The following is a 13,694-nucleotide window of genomic DNA, read 5'->3' as shown; positions in this document are numbered from 1 at the left end:
TTTTCTTGATTATTCTAGGTAATGGTCAATTTTGTATATGTTTTCGAAAAACCAACTCTTAGTTTTGTTATTTTTTCTATTGTTTTTCTAGCCTCTATTTCTATTCTAATATTTATAATTTCCTTCCTTCTGCTGACTTTGGGCTTAGTTTGTTATTCTTTTTCTAACTCCTTGAGGTGTAAAGTTGGGTTGATTATTCATATTATTAATTAGTGATCTTTGGCTTACTTAAAAAAATCCTTTAGCATTTTTTGGAAGGCAAATTTGTTTGGTAATGTCTTCACTGCTTCTTCATTTCTAAAGGAAAGGTTTGGTGTTTGTAATATCGGTTGGCTGTTTTTTTTCTTTCTGCCCTTTGTATATGCCATTCCACTCCCTCTTGGCCTGGAGGGTTTTTGCTGAGAATCTGGTGATAGTCTTATGGGAATTCCTTTGTATGTCACAAGTCTTTTTTCTCTTGCTGCTTAAAAATTCTCTCTTTGTCTTGACTTTTGACAATTCGATTATATATGTTGCAGTAATTTTCTTTAGATTCATTTTGCTTCAGGCCTGATAAACCTCAACCAGCTGGATTTCATATCCCTCTCAAGATTTGTGAATTTTTTAGCCTTTATTTCTTTAAATAAACTTTCTGCCCCTTTCTCTTTCTCTTCTCCTTCTGAGACTCTTATAATTCATATATTTGTTCCCTTAATAATGCTTCATATGTCCCATATGTTTATTCATTGTTTCTCATTTTTTTTCTTTTTATTCCTCTAACTGGCTGATTTCAAATGACCTATGTTCAAATTCATTCATTCTTTTGCGTGATTTGTCTCCTTTTGAATCTCTCTATTGAATTTTGCATTTCTGTCATTGTATTCTTTAGGTCCAAGAGTTCTGTTTGGTTCTTTTTATGGTTTTTATTTCTTTTCTTTTCTTCTTAGAAACTGCTTTTTTTCCATCAACCTTATTTCCATTTTGTTTGCCTTTGGGGAAAGCAACTTAAGACCACTCAGTGGTTCCTTTACAGTTTCTATTTCTTTATTAAACTTCTCAATTTGTTCATGCATTGTTTTCCTGTTTTCATTTAGTTGTCTGTGTGTGTGTGTTTCATCTCACTGAGCTTCTTCAAGATGATTACCTGGAATTTTTTGTAAGGCAATTTGTGGATCTCCATTTCTCTAGGGTTGGTTACTATAGCTTTATTAGTACTCTTTGTGGTGTCATGTTTGCCTGATTCTTTGTAATCTGTGTAGCCTTTCATTTGTATTTGTGCATTTGAAGGAGCAAACACCTCTTCAGGTCTATATAGACTGTTTTTGGCAGAAAAAGATTTTCTCATTTGGGATCCTCAGGGTGATGGTATTGTTTTCAGGGTCAAAATCGAGCTCTGAGCAGAGTTCGAGCCAATTTACATGGCTTCTATTGGGTGTATAGCGGGATGCATAGTTGACGGGCCTGTTACCTGGTGCTTGCATGGGCATGGATCATGTCCCGTCCCTGGATGGACAGGTCTGCCTGCAGGACTTTAGTCAGTGGGCTGTTGCTGATACGAGGGTCAACTTCAAGGTCCACAGATGGTGGGACTGTTATCAGGTGTACAGATGGTGTGGCTCCCTTATGGTTCCTGAAGGGGAGTTTCTGGTAGGTGACTGAGTGGGTCACTGCATTGGAAGAATTTGTTTTGGACCATGGCTGAGAGGGTCTGAACTCAGTAACAGGGCTGCTTCACAGTCCACAGCTGGAACCCAAATCTGTAAGCCTGTGTCCAGGCCACAGATTGGCATGCCTCCTGCTAGGTTTCTGGGTAGACAAAACTGCCCTTAGATTCAGCTAAGTGGTTCTGCAGCCTGGTCACATGGCTGCTTCTGGATCTGCAGTCAGACTGATGCTGGTAGGCCTGCTACTTGGGACACAGATGGATGTGTCTCCCTGCAGGTAGCTGGGCAGGCAGGATCACTCTTGGACCATGTCTGAGAGTGACTGGATCTGGGTTATGGGGCTCCTTTAAGATCCACAGTCAGACTGACTCATGGGCCTATCTCCCAGGGCATAGATGGATGTGTCTCCTGGTGGGTTCTTGGTGGGCTAGCAGAAGTGTTCTCAGCCCACTGCTGTGGGAGGCTGGAGCTGAGTTACAGGACCATAACTTGTTTCAGGATCTACAGTTGGATTGACATTGGGAAGTTCGCCTTGGGACATGGATCGGTACCTGTGAAGGCTGGGCTGGTGGCTCAGAGGGACTGGAGGTGGGTCATGAGTCACTTTGGGGTTCACAGTTGAAATTGAGGTCAGTAGACCCGTTACTTGGGGCATGAGTATATGCATGACCCTTGCTGGGCCCCTTAACAATGGTGCTGGTGGCAGGACCAAAGTCAAATGGAGCTGTAGCTGAGATCCCAGGGGCATGAGGTCATTTTTAGGTCTGTAGTTGGGACCGCAGTCAGTGAATCTGCCAACTGGGCATGGGCCCGATTTCACAAAAATAACCCTCCCTGGTCTAGGGCTCCACCAGGAATTTACAGTCTCCACCTGGATCCTAAAGGTCCCACAAAGGTACTTTTCCCTGTGGCTGGCTGCCAAATTGTTGTTGCTATGAGACGACTGCTGAGGGGAACCTCCTAGTCCTCCATCTTGCTGATTTCACTCTCAGTTATGAGCTTCGTGAGTCAGGGTATGTTTTGTCAGTCTGATTTCCATTTCAATTCTGTCACTTCAACAATCTAGCTATCAGTAGGGAAAATTTTCACCTTACTGCCCTCTGTCTTCCCTTCCTGCTGGTCTGTTTATCATTCTGGGTCCAATACAGATTACTACATTACACCTTCCTAAAGTCTATGACTTCATATAACCCTGGAGGAATGATTTCTATTTATTTTATCTCTCTTACTAGATAATAAGTTCTTTATAGTCATGGAATCAGTATCACTCTTTCTCTCTACATGAATATAGTGTAATATGTAAAGATCAATTTTTCTTTTTTTCTTTTTTTAAGTAGGGTCCATGCCCAACATGGGACTCAAACTCATGACCCTGAGATCAAAAGTCACATGCTCTACTGACTGAGGCAGCCAGGTGTCCTAAGATAAAAATAGTTTTTAAAAAATAATTTTTTTACTAGTATCAATCTTTAAAATAGTTTCAGATGTGTAAAAAGGTTGCAAAAATAGTACAGAAATTTCCTACCTATTCATTTTTCAACAACTATTTCTTGAGCTTTTATCATGAGTAAGCAATGGTTCAAAGATATCAAGCTGACAGGGACAGAATAAATTAAAATAAGATGTGGTAAGTACATTGTTTGAGGTCTACATGACTGCTTCAGGAATACAGAAGGCCACTGTCTAACCATGTGGATGATAGAGCCTGGAAAGGGCAGGAAAGTCTTAAAAAGCATCACCAACCTGATACTCAAATTTGAGTCTTAAGGTAAATTTTGGACAAGCTACGTGATGATTGTGAGGGTAGGGAGAAAGACACTTGCAGACAGAGACGTTTTATGTGTAAACTCAGAGGAGGAAGAAGGTATGGAGTATTTGGGTGAGAGAAGGTGAAGTGAGGTCAGATAAAGCTCTTGTTTATCATTCTAAAGAAGGAATTTGGCTATGTCATATGGATAGTAGGACACAACTGAAGGCTTTGGACCAAGGAGCAAAGTATCCAGATGTTTTAAAGAGATCACTGTAGCTGGAGAATGCACTGGGGAGGTCGAGAGTGGAGTTAAGAAAACTTGTTAGAGTTTGTTGCAGTAATCTAAGAAACAGATATGGTGGCTTGGACTAGGTTAAGGTACAGTGGAAATAAAAAACCCCGAATGGACAATGTCCAGAGACATTTAAGGAATATAATGGGAAGAGCTTGGGTTTTGACTAAATATGGGGAGAGTGAGGGCAAACTTAGGAACAATGTTCAAGTTTCCAGCATGGGTAATTGAGTGGATAATAGTTCATTCATTTATATGGGGCAGGGGGAGCAACAGTTTTCAACAGGGAGAAGTTAGTTCTGTTCTGGACTTCATCCAAACCATGGTTATCATAATAGCTAACATTAAGGGCACTGACCATGGGCCCAGAAGTTGTGCCTCAACAACCTTATCTTATTTAATCCTTTAATAATCCTTTCTGAATAATAAAGTAAAAATACTTGAAAGCACAGAAGGGTAAAGTGGTTTTCTTCAGGACACAAACATTTTGGGGCTGGTCTTACACTCAACATAGCTTGTTTAAAGCCCATACTCTTCACTGTGCCCAATAGGCAGGGAGCAGATGGGCCTGGCTGACAATCAGGAGAGACACTGGGACACGAGGTATGACCTCAGAAGTTGTGGGTCAAAAGACGAGTATGGAAAATCTCTTGAGTGAGATTGAAATCAAGGCCTTGGAGACAACTTTGAGGAATTCTAACAGTTAAAGGACAAACAGCAGCAGAAGAGTCTGCGGTGGGATCTAAGAAAGATTGGTGAGAGGCAGGAGAAAAACCATGTGAGTGTGGGCTCAGCAATCAAAGATCCAGATAAGGTAGATAGAAGGGAATGATCAATATTGCTAAATACTGCTATGAGGTTGGGGAAAATGTTTATTGAACTTGGTAAAAAGAGGACATTAGTGACCTTTTCTTTTGTGATGAATGCAAAGAGCAGATGGTAGTAAGCGGGAAGTGATAAAGAGCAAACAGACACAGTTCTTTTCAGAAATTCACCTTTGAAAAGGAAGGGTGAGCTAAGGAAGGCAAGAATAGGATTTACTAACCTATATTTTCTCTGTAACAAAATTGAAATTTTTATCTTTTTTGTGTCTGGCTCTAGTATTAGAAATGTTTTCTGGACCAAGTGGTTATTATCATTATTATTCATATTCAACTGAACAAAACAATATAAATATAAAATCAATTTTGACAGGTAATTAAATTTAGAAAGTGAAACTTGATTGGAAATTTATTTCCAATGAGATGGATAAAATAATTTTTTTCAATTGGTTCACAAATTTTTAGATAAATATTCTGTATTTCTAGAATAAGATTTTATAATGAGTTCCATTCCTGTTTTTTAGATGAAGTTAATTAAAAAAACTTGCTTGTAAAAATGAGTTGATGGATATAGGAGTCTTGTGATAGCACTGTCTCGCAATTCCTCGAATTCTGAGTTGTCTGCCAAAAAATCATTAGTGATCTAGAATTTTAAAAAATGCCCTATCAGTTGACAAGTAACTATGTCTCCACTCAGTTTTGCTGGTATGAAAGAATTATAAACATCTGACTATGAATGCATTTACTACCCAGTCCTTAGAGTCATTGCTGTCTTAATTTCTAAGTTTACCAAAAAGGCTTTGAATTAATTACAGTCATCTCATTTAACCCTCTATTTTCATAAAGAGTTGGGAAATTAAAATACTGTTAACTTCTATATATGTTTGCCAATATGATTTTTTGATAGCTGCTTTTATCTTATCATGTGATTTAAATGTATTTCATTGAAATGCGAAACTTCAACTTCAGCTCTTCTAATCCATGGAGAATATCCACCACAGAAACTAATCAAATCATTGAACACTACATCTGAAACTAACGATATACTATATGTTGGCTAATTGGATTTAAATTAAAAAAAAGAAACTAATCAAATGAATTGGCTTAATTAGCCTACTTTCCATCAGAAAAGATCGGACTTTATTTTTTCACTCAGATGAGCACGTTAATTCATGGCCTCTGCCACAGTTGTTACTTCTGAATTATAATCCTGAGATACACAAACATGCAAGCATGGAGCCCTGACATGGTCGCTTAGATGAAATAAGGTATCCCCACCTTCAGTGTTTCTTCTCATGCTTTACTTTCATGGAGACATCTCTCAGTGCATACTTCCAGCAGGTAGAGGATGAAAGAGATGAGGTAGTTAAATGAAAATTGCCATCAATGTTGCCACCTTACATATATACTTGAATTTGGAACATATCGCTGGGGCCCAAAGCACTTGGCCTTACATTAAAGAAACTCTCCAAACTAAGTTTCAATTGACATTCTGTTGCCTAGGAGATTTTACATGTTCAGTTTTTGGATCAGAGCAAGATTTGGGATAGGTGCTTTTGGATATGCTTTTCATTTTATTTATTTATTAAAGATTTTATTTATGTATTTGAGAGAGAAAGAGGGCGTGGGCAATGGGAGAGGGACAAACAGACCCTTCCCTGAGGGTGGAGCCAGATCTGGGGTCGATCTCATGATCCTGAGATCATGACCTGAGCCGAAATCAAGTGTCGAAGGCTTAACCCACCGAGCTTCCCAGGAGCCCCTGCTTTTCATTTATAAAGCAGGATGAAGTGGGGATGTGGGAAGAACTGGCATGATGCCTCAACTCCGGGTATGTTGAAGTAAATATGGAAGTTGAGGAAATGGGGCTCTTTATTTCTTTTTTATTTTGTCCATCATGTATTATTGCTAACACCGAAATGTACGGAATCACATTTGTGGAGAAGTGTTATTCAGCAGGACATGGAGGATGCAGACAGGAGGATCCAAGGGTGAAATCAAACTTGTTAGCAAGCATATCAAAGTCAAGGAATGCTCCAGCTCATTCTACTCCTCAGTAAAACTTTTCCACCTGAACAAAAGTCCCAGCTGTCACTCCGACTTAGGTGCTGTGTTTTGTAACCAGACCACGAGCTGCTGGGGAGTGCAAGTGTCCCCCAGCCCCACCACCCTCTCTTCTCTAGCTGCTTGGAGTTAGAACTGCTGTCTTCACTCAGTGGTCTTGTTTCTTAAATCATTTCCCAGTCTGAGCAATTGGGATTTCTTAAAAAAAAAAAAAAAAAAAAATCCCCAAATCCATTGAAAGAAATAGCAGAAACACTAATTTCACAATGCTAGTACCTACAGTGGGGGACTTTCTAAACATTTGGTGCCAAAATGTTACTCCAAATCAAAGTTACTCTCTGGAGGTGAGAAGGACACGAGAAAGGAAAGCAGGGAAACTTGGACAGGTTTTGTGGGTTAGTGACAAAGAAGAGAGCATCCTGAAGACGGTGGAGTTGGGGTTTGCTGGGCACCTGCAGGACAGGGACCACTCCCACTTCAAGGGTGTCAGGACCCCTGGGAGCCGTGGGCTGGGGCTCAGGTGCCACCACACCTATCCCCTGCCCTCACCTGTTCTAGTACAAGAGCTCCACATCCTGTCCCTTTCTGGGGCATGGTTGGGGATGGTGCACACGAATGCATCGGTCAGGGTGTGCAGAAGACGCTTCATGAACCTGGGGCCCAGCATCATCCATCCAGACCTAGTTTTATTGTGCCGCAAAGCTCTCATTCCTTGCCAGGTGCTGGCAAGACTTGTTCAAGAGTGGCGAGGTCTGCCTCAGTTCTCTTGGCAGGGCAGCCCCCAGGGGTCCTTTGGCTCCTATGCACCATCCTCTGCCAGAGGCCTACCCTCACCCTACTGTGCTTTCTGAGAGGGCCAGCCTTTGGGTCTGGCTCTCCCTCTCCCTCACAAACTGCCCACGACCAGCCCTGCCTCCCCACCGGGGAAGGATGGGCCACCAAGAAAGGTGGCAGGAAGCAGGGGGGTGGGTAGCAAAGAGGTGTCCAAGCAGGGGAGGAAGTGGGACCAAGCAACCTGAGATGGAGGTGGAGACAGGGGCCCTGGGGAGGTGGGAGACCCAGGGAGTGAGGATGCGGCTGCCAGGAGAAAGCTAGAGCTCCCAAGTGAGAGAGGACAGGGGGAAGAGGCAGTGCAGCCCCCAGGAGAGTCTCAAGTCCAGTCAGCTCTGTCTGTGCTCAGCGGACCTCCCCACGGCTTTGGTGTGAGGGCCAGGCACTCTGCTTGATGGGCCGTGGCAATGCGGGCACCTGGACCTGGGCTGGTGGGCCAGGAGACTCACTTCTTGCTTTTGAAGGTACCCAGGATCTTCTTGAACTTGCCCACCTTGCTGTCCCTGGCGTCCTCCCCTGACCCAGGCTTCTGGCCGCCTGTGCTTGCAGAAGACCTCCAAGCTGCTGTAGGTGCTCTTCTTGCGCATGCTCTGCAAGCGGCGCAGAGGCGGGTTGAGCGCCTGCGCGCGGGCTGGCAGTGTGGGCTTTGCCGGCCTTACGTTCCCAGCGCCACATCTGTCCTTGTCAGCCATGTCAGGGGTCAGGCCGCCGGCAGCTAGTGCTGGGCCCAGCTCAGGGCCGCTGTGACGGGGACCCCACGGTGTTCTGGCTGTGGGCACTGCCGTGCTCCAGAGTGGCTTTCGTGGCATTCCGCAGGTAGCTGCTGTGCAAAGGCTCTGGCCGTGGCAGAGGGACTGCGCGCCTCGGCCCCGCTCGCCTCCTGTGATAGCCTGGGTGCTCTCACCCGGGCCCAGCGACGCCGCCGCCCGGGGGGCTCTGGCAGCCTGTCCTCGCGTGGCGCAGGGAAGCGGCCCACGGGCTCCGCTCTCCCCTGGGGCATCGCAGTGCCTCCACCAGGCTGCCATTCGCCTCCTCCCGGGGCACAGGCGTGGGAGACTCCCAGTCAAGGTAAGGGTGAGGCTGCCCCTGCCTTCGGGGTGGCCCGAGGTTCCCCTTCCTCTCGGGTAGGCAGAGGTGGGCTCCCTTTTGGCTCAGAGGGGGGCTCCTGATGCGGCTTTCTCACCGTTGCTGGGAGGAGGAGCGACGCTGGGCGGAGGGGAAGCCATAGCGTAGGGCGACCGGTCCTCCCCTGTCACACTGTTCAGCAGGTGGGAGGCGGGGAGCGTGGCGGCTCCGCTGCCCCTCGGGCTTCTGGTGCGGCAGCTGTGCGAAGGCGTCTTGCTGGCTTCTCTCACCACCCAGCGCCACCACCTCCCGCCACACCTTGAGGCTCATTATTTCTGTCTTCAATTAACTTGGAAGAAAAAAAAATTGACCCTCAAGGATATGCATGTTCCAGTTAAAAACTGTTGACCTAGACTTTGATGGATGGAGCAGCCTCATTGTTATAGGCAGGAAGAAGAAAAGGAAGGGTTCCGACCGAGGTGTGTAGATGTGACCTTCGGATTTTGAGATGCTGGAGGCTTTGTTGCCAGTTGGAAGGGAGAATGGAGATGATGAAGTGCAAGGTCTGAAGCAAGTGCAGGAACTTGGAAGTTAGTGGCATTTGGGAGACAGTGCAGAGTAGGAAGCCAGAAGAGTAATCAGGCAGCTTGGGCGCTTCCCTGACTTGACAGGGGTGCTAATCTACTTTATTGTGTAATTCTTCTCCAGGAGTGCCCAGCAGTCCAATTGTAGAGCCTCGATTACTGCATTGGTGTAGTCCTTACCAGATTTCAAGCTCTGAGTACAGATGCAATCACCCATGAGGAGTCTGCAAGGCGAATAAAGGACAGTGCTAAGGAGAGTATGTGGGGAACATTCCAGTATAAAGGAAGGATGGAAGAAGAAGACTTTAGGAGACAAAGAAGGATGATAGTAACTCTATTTTGTATTTAGGGAAAAAAAGCCTATAAAAAGCTAGTGACTAAATTTGGAGATTACTTTGAGATTATTATAAAATTTCCTTATGTGTTATAGATATTAAGAGCCTCGCAAGGGATTCTCAAATTTTTGGGATTAGTAGAATCTTAGGACCAAGGAATCTCCCTGGCTACCTCCATTTCCTCTGCCTCTGTGTCACTACGCCTCTATTTCACTACACCATCCATGTGAAGCCTCATGCTTCAGAGATTGTCAGCACATGTGTCTATGTGATGATGCATCATATCATGACATAGGTATGACTGGAGGCAACTCACGAACACCTAGGGAAGGCAGGATATAAAAGGTAACAGGTCTGGTTATAATGTATTGTATTGTATACTTAAAATTTGCTAAGAGAATCAATCTTAAGTATTGTCATGAAAAAGGCAAATATGTGAGGTGATGGATAGTTTAATTAGTTTGATTAGGGGAATCATTTCACAATGTATGTGTATATCAAAACATCACATTATACACCTGAAATATATATACTGTTCATTTGTCAATCATATCTCAGTAAAGCCAGAAAAAAAAGAGAGAGAACAGCTCTGGGAGTCCAGAGTCCTGAGTTCTAGATCCATTTCTCTCATGACCTTCTGTGTGACCTTGACAGTTGCTTTCAGTATCCTAGTATCTAAAATAAAGGGACTGGGAAGATTGAGTTCTAAAGTTGTCTTTAACATTCTCCAAATCAAATTCTCTGATCTTCCCGAACAACTTTGGTTAATCTGCCTACTACTTCAATTTCTCCCCCAGTTGTATTGAGAAACACTTTATAACATTTTATAAGTTTAAGGTACAATATGCACAACATATTGATTTGACATATGTATATCTTTCAGAATGATTAGTGCAATAAGTTTACTTACTTTCTACCACCTGACATAGGTACATATTTTTTTCCTTGTGATGAGAACTTTTAAGATTTACTCTCTTAGCAAATTTCAAATATACAAAAGTCTTTAAGCTGTAGTTATCATGTTGTACATTACATCTACAGAGCTTATTTACCTTATAACTGGAAGTTTGCACCTTTTGACCACCTTTACTCACTTTTCCTCCACCTCCTACCCTCTGCCTCTGGCAACCACAAATCTGATCTCTGTTTCTGTGAGTTTGGTTTTTTAAGATTCCATATGTAAGTGAGATTATATAGAATTTGTCTTTCTTTGTTTGGCTTATTTCACTTAGCATAAAACCTGTAAGGTCCATCCTTGTTGTTACAAATGGCAGGATTTTCTTTCTTTTTTATGCTATATATTATTCCTGTGTGTGTGTGTGTGTGTGTGTGTGTGTGTGCACGCACACAAGCCGCATTTTCTTATCCATTCATCTCTTGATGGACACTTTGTTTGTTTCCATGTTTCGGCTATTGTGAATAATGTTGCAATGAACATGGGGGTACAGATATCTCTTCAGGATAATGATTTCATTTTCGTTGGATATATACCCAGAAGTGGACTTGCTGGATCATATGGCAGTTCTGGTCTTAATTATTTGAGGGATCTCCATACTGTTTTCCATAATGACTGCACCAGTTTGCATTGTACCAGCAGTGTGCAAGGCTTTCCTTTTCTCCACATCCTTGCCAGCATTTGTTATCTCCTGCCTTTTTGATGATAGCCATCCTTAACAGGTATGAAGTGATAACTCATTGGGGTTTTGATTTGCATTTCCCTAGTGCTTGGTGATGTTGAGAACTTTCATGAACTTGTCCATTTGAATATCTTCTTTGGGAAAATGTGTATTCAGGTTGTCTGCCCATTATTAAATTGGATTTTTTTGGCTATTGAGTTATAGGAGTTCCTTATATATTTTACATATTAACACGTTATCAGATGACTGATTTACAAATATTTTTTTTTCCATTCTGTGGGTGGCCTTTACATTTTGTTTGCAGAAGTTTTTTAGTTTGAAGTAGTTCCACTTGTTTTTATTTTTTATTTTTTTGCTTGTGCTTTAGGTGTCATATCCAAAAACTCATTGACAAGACCTATGTGAAGAAGCTTTTTTTCCCCCTCCTAGGAGTTTTATGGTTCCAGGTCTTACATTTAAGTCTTTAATCTATTTCATGTTAATTTTGTGTCAGTGGCATAAGGGTCTAGTTCCATTCTTTTACATGTGAATACACATTTCCCCGCACTACTATTTATAGAAGAGACTGCCTTTCCTCAATTGAGTATTTTGACTTCCTTGTCAAATATTAGTTGACCATGTATGCCTGGGATTCTTTCTGGGCTTTTGAACCTGTTCCATTGGTCCATGTGTCCGTTTTTATACTGGTACTATGTTGTTTTGATTACTATGGCTTTGTAATAGTTTGAGATCAGGAAGTGACATGCTCCCAGCTTTGTTCTTTTTCAGCATTCCTTTGGCTATTAGATATCTTTTGCAGTTTCATATACATTTTAGGATTGTTTTTTCTATCTCTGTAAAAATGCCATAGGGAATTAGAATGTCACCCTTTTGCAACACTTGGTGAATGAACGGATCTAGGCTTTGAGTATCAATGGTTACTGAAAACACAAAAAGAGAGACAAGATATTATGAGCCTTCTGATGAAAAGACACAAGAAAACCTATAGTCCTGCTAACGTGATTAAACCTGAATCTGATGAAACCTTAGGAGCTAGCTGCCAATTTTCAGAAAATATTAGGGCAGACATTCAAATGAAACTGCACCATGAGTGAGTGTGCAATCAGCAAAATCCAGGTTGTGGGTGACTCTGCAGGTTAAATGTTCAAAGCTTGTTAACTAATAACTTTTAAGAGATTAGGAGGGGGAACACATAGATAAAAAGATACCCCCCAAAATTAAATAAGAAATGGGCAAGATGAAATTTTAGTTTGTAAGAAGGCACAATTGGCTGAAAAAACTATAAAGAAATTTAGTAATATCAGGGTAATAACTTGGGGGATTGTGATTGGGATGGGAGTATGGAGGTGGTTTCTAGGGTGGCTGCAAAGTTCTGTTTTGTGATCCTGGTGGTGTTTACTGTGGGGTTAAGCTTATAATAATTTGTGAAACTCTAAATTTGTTTTGTGAGTTTTTGTAAATGTGTTGTATATTTTACAATAAAATTTTTTATTTTTATTTTCTTTAAAGAGGAGTTAATGACAAAGCAATGTACCTTAAGAGATGGGTAGGAATGTGCCAACAGCATGGAGGGGAGGATAAGATTTAGGAAAGAGAATTGATACTTATTCCTTGGAAGAGTTAAGAAAAGAGGAAAGGTGCATAAGCATTTATAGGTAGATGCTTGCTTGTTGGGTGGGTTGGGTAGGAAAACAGAGTAAAGTTTGATGATTTAAACCCTCTGACCTCTATTTTTTTCTGAAATACAGAGAAAAATCATCTGCTGAGGTTAGGATGGCCTGTGGTTGGTGGTGAGCTCAAATAACATCTAAGTTTGACTAGGATATGTAAAAGGAATGACCTAATTTCTAAACTTGACCTGCCTGCAGGATTGTGTAATGTTCTCCAAAGGCTTTCAGAAATCCAGGAGTAGAAGCAGTTTTATGGAGGGCTTTTCTTCTGTGTAGTGCAGTGGAAGAAAAAATAAAAATTAGTGTTCAAAAAAATTGTTTGATGTGGTATCATTTGGGTCATAGATATTACCCAGGAAGATGGAAGGTTAAGGCTTATTATGGATTGAACTGTGGTCTTCCAAAAGATGTTGAAATTCCAACCTCCAGTACCTGTGAATGTGACCTTATTTGGAAATAGGGTCTCTGCAGATGATCAAGTCAAGATGAGGTCATTGGGATGGACTCTAATCCAATATGACTATATCTTTATAAGAAGGGCGAAATTGGACACAGACATAGACACGTACAATGGGAAGACAATGTGAAGACACAGAGAACACCATCTACAAGCCATGGAATGCCTGAGGCAACCATGGAGAGGGGCCTGGAACAGATCCTTCTGTCACAGCCTTCAGAAGGAACCAATTCTGCACACGTCTTGATTTCAGACATCTAGCCTCTAGAACTATGAGACAATACATTTCTGTTGTTTAAGCCACACAGTTCGTAGCACTTCGTCATGGCAGCCCTCAGAAACTAATATAGCATCCTAGAAGAAATTTGGATTTGGTTGATGTAATGTCATATATATGTGATACACATGGTCCATGCTCTTACTGAGCTTGTAGTCAAGTAGACGAAAGTTCATTCTGTGGAAGACACCATCCCTTTAACTGAATAAATGTTGGGTGAAGATTTTTAGGAGGGGAGGCTGATGCAGATTTCTAGGAGGTATGAGTA

This window comes from Ursus arctos, unplaced genomic scaffold, assembly GCF_023065955.2.
Source record: "Ursus arctos isolate Adak ecotype North America unplaced genomic scaffold, UrsArc2.0 scaffold_11, whole genome shotgun sequence".
NCBI classification, from domain to species: domain Eukaryota; kingdom Metazoa; phylum Chordata; class Mammalia; order Carnivora; family Ursidae; genus Ursus; species Ursus arctos.
Note: the sequence above shows the minus strand (reverse complement) of the source record.